Source organism: Citrus sinensis, chromosome 6 (assembly GCF_022201045.2).
Source record: "Citrus sinensis cultivar Valencia sweet orange chromosome 6, DVS_A1.0, whole genome shotgun sequence".
Lineage (NCBI taxonomy): Eukaryota > Viridiplantae > Streptophyta > Magnoliopsida > Sapindales > Rutaceae > Citrus > Citrus sinensis.
Window position 1 is genome coordinate 5,892,237 of NC_068561.1, and position 14,687 is coordinate 5,906,923.

Sequence of the window (14,687 nt, forward strand, 5' to 3'; positions counted from 1 at the left end):
TATAAAGCTCGGTCCGAACGCATGCGATTACTCATGAGGAATAACATACCTGCTGACATCCGTTGGTTAATCGAGGCTAAAGTACGATCGGCAGGTGAGTTACCTCCAAAATTTATTGCATTCATGCCTGGTTGTGGTAAAGGAAATTATGCAAGAAAACGACGAGCTCGAAGAATTTCTGTTGCTTGTCATAAGTGTGCCAGAATGAGTTGCAATAAAAACCCATGTTCTTTAGGAATGGTGTCTAATAACAGGGAAGATAAGATTCAATTCATTAGGGATGGCTTGAATAAGGAGTCATTGGATGATATCCTTTTGTCTCTTGAAACGCATCCCAGTGGATATGTGCAAGGAGCGATTCTCCAGTTATGGCCATTATTCCAGAAAGAGCATGCACGATATAGTCTCGGGAATCTGACTATAAACGACCCTGTTTGCCAGTTTATAAGAAAACTGGATAGGAAGCCTATCCTCGACCCATAGAGGGCGTTCAAGCCGTTTCTGGACGTAAAACCAGAAGAAGATGTGAGCCACAGTCGCAACTACCTGTAAATATCCTTTTATTTTATTGTTATTTTATTTCACTATTGTCTTATTGTTTGCATTATTGTCTTTAGTAATTTTATTACTGTTTGCTTTTTCCTTTTTACTGTTTTCTTTTTGACTTGCGAGCCACGTGCTTTACGCGTTATTTGACACTGACATATTACCTCATACACAACCATGACCCACTATCACCAAGACTCTTAAATGTGATTTCTTTTTTGTCAAGCACTCACAAATTGTTTTTGAGAAGTATCACAATGTCAGCTACTCCCAATAGACAATTCAAGAACATTTGTGTGCTTTCTGGATTTACATATGGCAAACATAAAGAGTTCGTTGAGGCAGCCATAGATCTTGGTCGAAGCGTAGCAGCGAGAAAATTACACTTGGTGTATGGAGGAGGTAATCGAGGGTTATCAAAAATGGTCTCAGAAGCAGCTTTTATCAGAGGAAGTCAAGTGTTAGGCATCATCCCAAGAGTCTTAAAACCATTGGGCAGTTCGTCTGACTCATCAACTGGAGAAGAGTTAGTCGTCTCAGGTATGCAAGAAAGAATAACTGAAATGCTTAATCATGCTGATGCTTTTATTTTCCTTCCAGGAGATCTTGCAACACTAGAGGCACTTATCACGCTAGCATCTTGGGCCCATCTGCACATCCACCAAAAACTCATCGGTTTGTTAAATGTCAATAACTTTTATGATGGCTTTATCGCATTTCTTAACCATACAATAAAAAACTATTTCATTCCCGCTAATGTGAAAAAACTCTTTATTTGTGCTCACACTGCTAATGAGCTACTTGATCTGTTACAAGCTTATAAACCGGAGCCAGACCCCTGGACCTTTGTGTTTGAGCGCCCAAATAATGATGGTAACAGTAGCCGCAGTAAGAAGTACAAATTAGATTTAACTCTCCGCTTGTAAATATTGTTTTCTGTGTTGCACCACCCAGGTGATGTCTTCTAAACTCTACTTCTTTCCTTTCAAACATTGAGGACAATGTTTCGTTCTGGTTGGGGGGAGGGAATAGTCGACAATTGTGGAATTTTGGTTAAGTTTTTACTAATTTTTGTTGTAGAAACTAACTGTTGCTAACTTTTTGTGTCGAAGATGGCTGAATATGGAGTGTAGTGACTCTAGAAACGCATCTTCATCGTAAAAAAAAAAAATTAAAAAACTAAAAAAAAAATTTCAGACATTTTCTTTTTCTTTATTATGTGTTTATGTTTATTGTTCTTCTTTTTAATTTCTCCTCTATCAATATACATTTTCCAACTTTTGAGTCGAAGATGGCTGAATATGGAGTGTAGTTCCTCTAGAAACGTATCTTCTTTAAAAAAAATAAAAAATTATTTTCGTTTTCTATCATTTTATGTGTAACTTTTCTAAATTAGTTTTTATGCATCATTTTCACATTTATGCATGCATATTTTCCTTTCATGTTTAGAATAGGTTGGGGGGTAGAATGTTGTTTAAAAAAAAAAAAAATTTTGTGTGATTTGTTTTAACATTGGGTGACATGATTAATTTTAAATTTTAGTATTTGTATTATCTTTGGTCTTAAGTGATGTTACATTATGTTTGCTACTCTACATGTTGATGTCGGAGACATATATGAGTTGCTTGAAGGAATGAACATGTCATAATAAGTACCAAGTGAGTTTTTGAGCCTATCATTTTTCTTGGAGAGTAACCCTTTTGCCCATTCTTTATACAGCTTAACAGTTTATTATTGTATACACGATCTCTAAATTTCTTTTGAGTTAACCCTTAATAAAAATAAAAATAAAAAGAAAAAAAAAGTGTGTTGCTACATTTGGAGGCCCATCTAACTAGTAGATATGGAAGGTTATTCAGAGCCCTAAAAGACGATGGAAAGGCCATCTTTGATCCGTTTGAGCCTTTCTAGCCATCCCTTTTATTAAATATTCATAGTTAACTCTTTTGAGCCTTTAAAAAAAAAAACATTTTCTTTGTTCACTTATCATCTTGACCCACTCCGATTTGGAGTATTACCCGATGTCTTATAAGTTCCATCACCTATTTATGTTTGAGAAAATGTAAATAATTATGTTGTTCAGTGAAGTTATGCCAAAAAAAAAAAACAAAACAAAAACAAAAACAAAAGTTGTTGTTTCAAAAGAATAAAAATAACAATAATAGGTGAAATCCACCTTGCAACTTCCAAAAAAAAAAAAAAATTCTCTGCATTTTTCTCAAACATACACTTTGTTTTCCTTATTTCCTTTCTTTGTTAACCATGTCCCTAGCCTACGTTACATCCTAATAAAAGTCCTTCCTGATTTTAGGGAACTATAATCTGAAGTAGAAGCTAGTTATATGGGCTAAAAAGATGTAGTGGTGCATATAAAAAAAATAAATAAATAAATTGGGTTGACTAACAGTTTTTATTTGACTTGAGATCGTATTATTTTTAAGCTGAGGGCATATTTATTTTATCTTGGTGAGAGCATGTGATATCACTTCTTCATTATTTTCTCTCAATTATCATTCATTGGAGTGACTATTTTTATTGGGTTTAATTTCTTTGTGAGAGTGTCACTACTTCCAGTGAGATTTTGGGGTTTGACATGTCATTCTTGAAAGTAGCTATAACAAAGTCTACTGGGTTGATTCATGTGGATGGTTGATGTGGGTGTGATGTTACTTTAGACTGGAGATAATGCTTATACTTTTATTTGATTGCTATCATTAATCTGATTGAATAAACACAAGTGTTTCTGAATTTAAAAAAAAAAATCATTTTGGATTTGAATTTTATTTTCACTTCATTTGCTAGGAACTAGCAATAAGCTGGTTGGGGGGTGTGTTGAGTGTTAGAAAATGCATATTTATAAAGGAGAAAATCGTCATTTTACATTTCAAGTCTTACTAACAACCCTTACTTTTATGTATTTAACCTTCTTGTGATTTAATTACATGTGTTTTATTTTAATTAAGTATTTTATGTATTTTAGGGGCATTATAGTCATTTCACAATAAAGGAGAAATCAGACGGCAAAACGGACATCACTTTTGAACTCAGGACGGTCAAAAACCTTAGGAGGAGCATAAAAGGAAAAATAGCACTATTCACATGTACGGTACTGTTCACGTGTACGGTACTGTATACGTTACTGTTCACGACACTATTCACATAGACGGATGATGACGTGGCATTGACCGATGATGTGGCATTGACTGATGAGGTGTCACGATCCTGTTGGACTAAAATTCTTATGTACTATTGATGGTGACGTGGCAGCATATCAGTGGACGAAAAATCTCGCGTACGGTGCATGCATCACACTAGATTATTTTCAACCAAACCGCGTTACTGTTCATTCGGGTCAAACAGCGTTACTGTTCAAAGTCGGGTCAAACCGTGTTACTGTTCATCCGCGTGGTCAAACCGTGGACTGTTGACTGATGACGTGGCGCAATCCTGAGTGTCCAAACTGTTTTTAATCCGATGGCCATGATTTACTCCATGTATCTATAAAAAGGGGGCCTCTCCCCCCTAATTGGATATCTCTGAATCCATTTTTGGGATCCATTTTCTGTAATTCCTTCTCCATCTTGTATTTTCTTTATATTTTAATAAATTCCCATTTTGCCCCTAGTTCAATTATGAGTGGCTAATTTTCTTTCAAGCTTGGGTTGAAGGTGAAGTCTCAACATGTGTCATGGGCTTAATTTGGTAAATTTATTTTCTCTTCCCCTCTAATTTTTGTAGATGTTTTGACTTCTCGTCGACAAATAATAATAGTCTTGTCTAGATACCGCTTTGGTTACACCGGCTCTCTAGTATAAGGTTATTATTATTTGGCACGATAAGCCCTTAGCACCATATTGATTAGAGCGTGGTTCATGAGGTGTGGATTCCCCCCTCATGATTTAATTGGCATTAATACGGATTATTTAGCCCATGATGCATGTTGATACGGATCCAGATACCCAAGTACGTCAATTTAATAGATTTTCTCTTCAATTTATTCTCTCCATTGCAATTCTAATTTTAGAATTTATTCTCGCCATTTTAATTTAAGTCTTAGCATATTCCAAATCATTTCCACCATAAATCCAACAACCCATTTACAAAATTAATTCTATACGCATAATTAAAATCCACCTCCTCGTGGGATCGACACTCAACACCATTAATCTATACTACAACAGATTCGTGCGCTTGCGAGTACATTAAAATTTGCACAACAGAAAGCAGTTGGAACCATTATTAGCTAAGCCATCAAAAGTGTCCAAAACATCATTGCCCTCTGTGAACAATCCTTCCCTTGAGGCTCTTCCTTTAATAAGGAAAGACGATTGCCACTCTACATTGCTAATTGACCTATCTGGCCAAGTAAGTACCCCCTTACCTCGAATTAAGACTCTTTCTATTCCTCCACCATTTTCTAGTAGGTTTAAACAATCCAAAAAAGAGGAGTAAGAAAAGGAGATCCTTGAGACCTTTCGTAAAGTAGATGTAAATATTCCTTTACTTAATGTTATTAAACAATTGCCGCACTATGCAAAATTTTTGAAGGAATTATGCAGCAATAAGCGAAAGTTGAGCGGTAACGCAAAGTTAAGTGTAGGAGAAAATATTTCTGTTGTACTTCAAAGAAAACTTCCTCCTAAGTGCAAGGATCCAAGTACATTTACTATCATCCAAGTACGTTTACTATCCCTTGCATTATTGGCAATATCAGTTCGAAAGATGTAGGCTAGATTTAGGGGCCTCAATTAATGTTATGCCATATTCGATTTATAACTCCTTGAATTTAGGTCCAATAGAAGAAACTAGTACAATTATTCAATTGGCTGATAAATCTAATGCTTATCCGAAGGGGGTTGTGGAAGATGTTCCTGTGCAGGTCAACGAATTGGTTTTTCCAATTGATTTTTACATCCTTGAAAAGGAGAATGAGTCGTTCCCCATTTCCACTCCTATTCTGTTGGGGCGACCATTCCTTAAGATAGTCCGGACCAAGATTGATGTTCATGATAGTGTTAGCCTATATGGCTATAAATATTGATTTTAATGATAACAAACCACATGTATTGATTAAGCAAAGATTTATGAATTGCACTTTTATAATAAGAAAATGATGTTATAGAATTAAAGTATTTTGTACTAAAATGAAAGTATTTTAAAATCTTTGATAGTATTTTAAATTTCAGATTTAGACCTATTTGAAACTATTTAAATATTTTTGGGTCATTCTATAATTTTACATAGTTTGGGATAAATCATAATTTCAGAAAGTTTTGGGATTGACAAAGCATTATTTAAAATTCTAAAATTGGATATATTTGTAAACTTTCATAACGTTTTGGGCCATAATACAGTTTTCTAAAATTTTGAGGTCAAACTGTAATTTTAGAAAATAGTTCACTGTAGCAGTCACTGTAGCAAGCGGCTAACCGGATGTGAAAATCCGACAAGCCAGATTTTGGGCAGAATCTATCCGAATTGAAAGTGGCTAATCGGATCCGGACAAACGGTAATCCGGTTGTTGGGCAGTGAGCTTTTGGAGCATAAACGGCTATCCGAATTTCACAAAGCGGCATACCGGATGTTCAAAAATTTAAAATTGTGGCTATAACGGTAAAATTAAGCGGCTAACCGGATGTCTATAAACGGTAAGCCGGTTATGACCAAAATGTGCATAACGACTAGTTTTTGAGCTCAAACTATATAAACTCAAATCCAACTCATTTTCAAGCTCTCCAACAAGCATAAACAAAAAGCACATGAGATATCTTGAGCCTTCAACTTACAAAACACAAAACATTGAATCATTTTCTTGTTCTTCATTTTTGAATATCTACTCATTTAGTGAGTTTCATTGTAACTTTCATTTCTTCATCTTAATTGTAAGAGTTTGAGTGTGTGAGACACTTGAGTGAAGAGATTGGGAGATAATCTCTTTGTTGTAAAGGTTTATTGACACCTTGAAGTCAATTGTAAACGGTTGATGCCTTGGAAAGGCTTGGATAGTGAAATCCTCAAGCTTGGATTGCTTGGAGGCGTGGACGTAGGCGGTGTTTGCGGAACCACGTAAAAATTCGTGTGTTTGTTTCTCTTCTCCCTTACTCATTAGTTATTGTGCTTTTATTGAAATTATTGCTTTCAATTTTTATTAAGACATTAGATTGCTTGTTGTGTGGATTTGCTAGGATAATTTTTAAAAATTTCAATTCACCCCCCTCTTGGGTTGCACACTTATATTTCATTTGGTATCAGAGCGAGGTGCTCTTATTTAGACCTAATTGTCAGAGCTAAAGATCAATGACAACTCAAAATGATTCCACATTTAGGGAAGGACAGTCCACCACTAGACCACCTTACTTTGATGGTAACGATTACCCATATTGAAAAACTAGGATGATAATTTACTTGCAAGCCTTAGATTATGAAATTTGGGAAATCGTTAATGATGGTCCTTTCATGCCTTTGACTAAAAATGAAGTCGGGGAAGATATTCCAAAACCTTCACGGGAATGGAATGAATTTGAAAAGAGAAAAGCTTCTCTAAATTCCAAGGCTATGAATGCCTTGTTTTGTGCACTAGATAAGAAAGAGTTTCATAGAGTGTCTAGTTGTGAAAGTGCTAATGAGATTTGGCACAAACTTGAAGTTGTCTATGAAGGCACGAACCAAGTGAAAGAATCTAAAATAAGTAAGTATACTCAACAATATGAATTGTTAAAATGGAACAAAATGAGAATGTGTACTCTATGCATACTAGATTTACGGACATAGTAAACACTCTAGGAGCCCTAGGAAAAACCTTTTTCAAATAGCGAGAAAGTTAAGAAAATCATTAGGTCGCTACCTAAGGAATAGAGACAAAAAAGGACTGCCATTGAGGAAGATAAAGATTTAAATGTTTTACCTATTGATGATTTAATTGGTTCTCTCATTTCATATGAAGAAGATTTGGCAGCTGAAAAAGGGCATGAGGAAAAGAAGAAAAATATTACTCTCAAGGCTTCAAAACGTGAGAGTGATGATGAAAGCGAAATGGATGATGAGGAGTTGGCAATGTTGGCTAGAAGATTCAGAAAATTCTACAAAAAGAATAATGAGCAGAGAAAGTTCAGAGGCTACAAGAATAAGAAGGAGAAGATGGAGCCAATCACTTGTTATGAATGTAAAAAGCCCGGACACATACGACCGGAATGTCCTCTTCTCAACAAACTCAAGAAGAAAGCTATGGTGGTCACATGGGATGATAGCGATGAGGAAACAAGTGATGATGATGAGCAAAAAGAAATGACAAATTTAGCTCTCATGGCCGTTAGGGAAGAATCATGTGATGAACTTGATGAGGTAAGTGTTCTTTCTACATATGATGAATTACATGATGCCTTTAAGGATTTGCATGATGAGCTGATGAAGATTGGTAAAAAGAATATATGTCTTAAAAAGAAGATGATAGAGCTTAAAAATGAAAATGAGTCATGTAGTGCAAAGATTACATGCCTAGAATTAGAAAATAAAACATTGCATAATAGCATTGCATTATTTGAGAATTCTAGCACTCCACATGAGCACTTAGAGTCACACATAAATTACTTGAAAAATGAAAATGAGATGCTTAGAAAGAAGAGCAATGAACTAAATGAAATTGTGCTAAAATTCACAAATGGGTAAAAGATGTTGGACAATTTGCTAAACTCACAAAAATGTGTATTTGACAAAAGTGGCATTGGTTATAAACCAAATTTGAAACAAAAATTTTACAAGAGTTATTTTGTGAAGAATACATCTATTAACAATCAAATTGTATGTCATTATTGTAATCAAGATGGTCATATGAAAAATAGATGTGTAGTGAAGAGAAATGCATATTATGGTGTGAAATGTGTTTGGGTTCCGAAAGGAACCATTGCTAACTCTCAAGGACCCAAAAAGGTTTGGGTACCTAAAACTTGAGATTTTCTTTACAGGGCTTGAAGAAGAAGAAGAAGAAGAAGAATAAGTGGTACTTGGACAGCGGTTGTTCAAGACACATGACAGGAGATTATTCTTAGTTTTCAAGTTTTTCTAAGATCGAAAATGGTGGAGATGTATCGTTTGGAGATAATTCAAAAGGAAAAATCATTGGGATTGGAAATGTTGGTAATGTATCCTCTACTCTCATTGAAAATGTGTGTTTGGTTGAAAACTTGAAACACAACTTGCTTAGTATTAGTCAATGATGTGATAAAGGATGTAGAGTTATCTTTGATGAATCAAAATGTGTTATTGAGAATACATGTGATGGGAAAGTTTTGTTTGTAGGAAATAGATGTGTTAATGTCTATACCATTAATATAGATTGTGTATCAACAAATGATAAATGTCTCTCCGCATTGCATGATGATGGTTGGTTATGGCATAGAAGATTAGGTCATGCAAGCATGGATTTGACTTCAAAAATCATGAAAAATGATTTAGTTAAAGGTCTTCCAAAGATCAGTTTTCAAAAAGATAGAATTTGTGAAGCATGCCAATTTAGAAAATAAATCAAAACTTCCTTCAAAAGCAAGAATCATATCTCTACTTCAAAACCACTTCAATTACTTCACAGAGATTTGTTTGGTCCTTCTAGATATGCTAGTTTAAGTGGCAAATTTTATGCATTTGTAATTGTAGATGATTATTCTAGGTACACATGGGTATTGTTCTTAGCCAATAAGGATGATGCCATTGATGCATTTCGAATTTTCTATAAAAAGGTTCAAAATGAAAAAGATTATTCCATTTCTTGTATTAGAAGTGATCATGGTGGAGAATTTGAAAATCATGCATTTGAAAATTTTTGTAACGACTTTGGCATAGAACATCAATTTTCATCACCTAGGACTCCACAACAAAATGGAGTAGTTGAGAGAAAGAATAGGTCTATTCAAAAAATGGCTAGGACCATGTTGAATGAAAACTCTTTGCCTAAGTATTTTTGGGCCGAAGCCGTCAACACCGCTTGTTATGTTTTAAATCATGTGTTGATTAGACCTAATATTAATAAAACTCCATATGAGCTTTGGAAAGATAGAAAACCCAACATTGGTTATTTTAAAGTTTTTGGATGCAAATGTTTTGTTTTGAACACAAAAGATAATCTTGGTAAATTTGATCCAAAATCTGATGTTGGTATCTTTCTTGGTTATTCAAATTCAAGCAAAGCTTATAGAGTTTATAATAAAAGAACTTTAATTATGGAAGAATCTATGCATGCTACATTTGATGAGTCTAACCCCTCCTCTATGGAGAAAGTCGTTGTTGATGATAATGCAGAAGAAGAACAACAAGAAGAAGCATCAAATGACAACCAAGAAGACGCACCACATGGAATTCAAGAGGAACATCATGAAGAAACAAATGTAGAGCAAAATGAAGGTACTTCTCAAACACTCCCCAAGGAGTGGAGGTATGTTTCCTCTCACCCTAAGGATGTAATTTTAGGAGATCCCTCACGAGGTGTTATCACTAGATCATCTCTTAGGAACACATGTGAGCATGCTGCATTTATTTCTCAAATTGAACCAAAATCCTTTGCGGATGCGGAAAATGATGAATCTTAGATTATGGCAATGCAAGAGGAGTTGAATTAATTTGAGAGAAACAATGTGTGGGAATTAGTTACTAATCCAAAACATCAATCCATTATAGGCACTAAATGGGTATTTAAAAACAAAATGGATGAATCCGGTGTGGTTGTAAGAAATAAAGCTAGATTAGTGACTCAAGGTTACAACTAAGAAGAAGGAATTGATTTTGATGAAACTTTTGCGCCTGTAGCAAGATTAGAATCCATTAGGATGTTGTTAGCATATGCATGTCATAAGGATTTTATTTTATATCAAATGGATGTCAAGAGTGCTTTCTTAAATGGTTATATTATGGAGGAAGTTTATGTGAAACAACCTCATGGCTTTGAAAATGAAAAATTTCTAGATCATGTGTATAAGTTATCTAAGGCTTTGTATAGTCTAAAACAAGCACCTAGAGCTTGGTATGATAGGCTTAAAAACTTCTTGTTGGATAACGATTTTTCGATGGGAAAAGCGGACACAACTCTATTTGTTAAGCATAAGAACCAAGATATACTTATTGTTCAAATTTATGTTGATGATATTATTTTTGGTTCTACTAATAAGTTGTTATGTAAAGATTTTTCATCATGTATGAGCAAAGAATTTGAGATGAGTATAATGGGAGAGTTAAAGTACTTCCTTGGACTTCAAATGAAACAAAACGAGGAAGGAATTTTCATAAATCAAGGCAAGTACGTGAAAGATCTACTCAAAAGATTTGGCTATGATAATGGAACAGCAAAAAGCACTCCTATGAGTACTACCATCAAGTTGGACAAAGACGAGAAAGGTAAGGAAGTTGATATCAAGACTTATCGAGGTATGATCGGATCCTTACTCTACTTGACTGCTAGTAGGCCTGATATTATGTTCAGTGTATGCTTGTGTACTAGATTTCAATCTTGTCCTAAAGAGTCACACATGCTTGCTGTTAAATGTATTTTTTGATACTTGATTGGCACCATTAATCTTGGGCTTTGGTATCCTAGGGGAACTCATATTGATCTAACTTGTTATTCGGATGCTGATTTTGCTGGATATAAGGTTGATAGAAAAAGTACTAGTGGAACATGTCACTTCCTAGGTCATTCTCTTGTCTCTTGGTTTAGTAAGAAACAAAACTCGGTTGCGCTTTCAACCACCGAGGCAGAATATATTACCGCAGGTAGTTGTTGTGCACAAATTCTTTGGATGAAACAAACCCTTAGAGACTATGGCATTAAACTTGATCAAATACCCATCTTGTGTGACAATACTAGTGCTATAAATCTTTCCAAGAATCCCATTCAACATTCTAGGACTAAGCATATAGAAATTAGACATCATTTCCTTAGAGATCATGTTCAAAAAGGAGATGTAATTAAATTTGTTTCCACTGAAAATCAACTTGCGGATATCTTTACAAAACCTCTTAGCGAAGAACATTTTATAAAGATAAGACATGAGCTTGGAATGATGATTGTTGAATCTTAATCTATGTTTTACTACATAGCTTGATCTGTTTATTATATAGATTTATGCTTCATGAATTAGATAGCTTGATATGCTTGTAATTTTATGATTTTATGATTTTATGTTGCATGCATTAAATGGCTTATTAAAAGGTTTTAAATCTCAAAATGATTTAAAATTAATCATTTTTTAAAGCCAAAAATAAAATGGTGTGTGTAATACAAGTATAAGAGCTTGCCAAAAATCAATTAGAGCCAAATAGATTTCCAATGACTAAACCGGTATACCACTTCCTCTCATCCGAAAAACTGTTTTTCTTATTGATTTCTCTCGGGACAAATTTCGGATCACCAGATTTTCCAAACCGGTGAGCCGCATTATCTTTGGTTGCTCTCGGGTCAATATTCGGATAACCGGATTATCAATCCGGAAAACCGGATTCGCGTATGGCCTTCACTGGATTTAACCGGATAGCCAGTTCTGTAAATCCAGAAATTCGGATTCGAGCTGCACTTTGGCAGCATTCTGGACTCATTCGGCCAACAGGTTAAGGAAAATCGATAAGCCGATTTTCACTTGCTATTTTCTGGATCCAATCGGCAAGCCGATTCGTGATATCCGGAAAACCAGATTTGCGTGAAGGACTTGCTGGAACAAAACCAAATTTCCAGTTAAATACATCCGGCAAGTCGTTTTCAGCTTTCTAGCTTCTGGATACTAACTGGTCAGCCGGTTAGTGACATCCGGCAAGCCGGATTCGCGGTTAAAAGGGCACTGTTCTTCTTCTTTCTTCATTCGGCAATCCGGTTCTTGTTCTCTCTCTAAAAACCGGTTCCTTTCTCTCATTTTTCACTCCAAAATCCACCAGTTCAACTCTGTTTTGATGCAAATAAGTCCATAAATCCTAATCCCCATCCGTTCTTATGCCTAAAATCATGGTATCACACTCAAAATTCATTTTCAACATCTAAATCCTTAGATCCGAATCTCAACCTAGGGTTTAACCGAACATTTTCTCTCTCTAACATTCTTCTCCTTAAGTCATTTTTAATCCAAATTGCTTCTCAAAATCTCTTTCAATCTTCATTTCATTCCTTTTCATTTCCTCATTTCACTTCAAATCACTCCAAATCACAATGTCAAGCTCTTAGCCGGTTCGAAGAAAAGACAAAGAATCGGTTCAACCAACCAACCGGTCACGGCAAGCAGGGGGCACCTCCGATCAATCCAATTTCGAGTCCACACACTTTCAGAACAAGAAACATCTAGCCAAACGGTTTCACCAACAGTTCATGACTCGTGAGGTACTCCAAGCCCTTTTTGTTTTACCAGATTGGTTAAATCATCTTAGTATTAGCAATAGAACTTTATTGCAATTGTTGGAAGATGTTGGTTGGCTTAATGCACTTGTTGTTGAGGAAAATGTATATCTTGACTTGGTGAAAGTGTTTTACTCGAATATGGATTGTTCCGCGGAGAAAGAGAATCGAGTAATCACCACAGTTGGAGGAGTTTTGATTGAGTTTGATGATTTGGAGTTGAACTCCATCCTAGGATTTTCCGATGATGGCCTAGAAATTTTTTCACCTAGGAAACCTCCTGACATTGATGACTATGTTTATATTGATGTTGTTAAGAATATATGTCGTCGTGTCGACCTTTCCGATGAAGATTGTATTGTCCATTTTCGCACCCAATGTCTTTGTCTTCAAACCCGGATATTACTTCGTTTTATTCAGAGTATTGTCCTTCCTAGATCCAGCCATTTGGATGAGGTCTCTCATATGGATGTCGCCTTGCTTGATTGTATTCTTAGACATCGTCCAGTCAACTTAGGATATACCATTGTCCGAAACATGCTCAGTATACCTAAGTTGATTACCTGCTCTCTTCCATATGGTCATTTCATAACCTGAATCTTGAAATTTTTTGATGTACCGATTAAAGAACCATCATGTAAACCGTCTAAGGGTAGCGGGGATGATGCTATTTTCGACTTAGGCTTTGAGTGGAAAAATGACACTTGGGTCAAATACACTGAAAATAAGTTTTCCTTCCTTGCTCTAAGTGATGATCGGCCACTTAATGCTGTGGTTCCAGCTGATCAGCTACCCATTTTCTCACTCTCATTTCGAGGGTAGCGTAGACGCCGAGATCCTCCCGTGATTGCTTCAGCTCCTGATGTCTCTGCATCTGTTTCATCACCTTCACAGCCTCTTACCTCTGCAAATGTTACTCTTCAGCAGCTTATGGATGAGGTGCGGACACTCTCGGTGTGGCAGACTGAGTTTCAGCAGCAGCAGCTTATTCATGGACAACGCCTTCTCTTTGAGCACTTCGGCATTCCATATCCGTATCCATCTCCTTCACCTCCATCCTCACCACCTGAGTAGTTTTCTTATGCTTGTATTTGGACACACCTACATTTCATTTACTGCATTATGTTATTTTATTTTTGACTCTATGGATGGTTATTATGCTTTTGGATTATGTTTTTGTTTTGGATAATATGGATTTGTTTTGATTGTTTGTTATGAATTATATGGATTTCCTTATGCTTATATTTTTGAACTAATGTGCTTATATTGCGATTTTGATGATTGATAGGGGGAGCTTTTATTTTTTTTCTTTTATTCTTTTTGATGATGAAGGGGGAGAATAATTTAATATGTGTTATAAAAAGTGTTATAAAAATATGCATGTATCCAGGGGGAGTATGCATGTATGCAGGGGGAGTATGTTTTAAATAATTTTCAAATCAATTTTTTAACCTTGCATTGATTAAAAGGGGAGCTTTTCATAACTAGATTAAATTTTTTATAATGTATTTTGTAATCATCAAAAAGTGGGAGATTGTTAGCCTATATGGCTATAAATATTGATTTTGATGATAACAAACTACATGTATTGATTAAGCAAAGATTTATGAATTGCACTTTTATAATAAGAAAATGATGTTATAAAATCAAAGTATTTTGGACTAAAATTAAAGTATTTTAAAATCTTTGATAGTATTTTAAATTTCGAATTTGGACCTATTTGAAACTATTTAAATATTTTTGGGTCATTCTATAATTTAACATAGTTTGAGCGAAATCA

General features: G+C 35.2%; 1 pseudogene; it reads left to right on the forward strand.

Moving 5' to 3' along the window:
* The window catches only part of LOC112495897 (uncharacterized), a 60,573-nt pseudogene that overhangs the window by 29,282 nt on the left and 16,604 nt on the right, over window positions 1-14,687 (forward strand).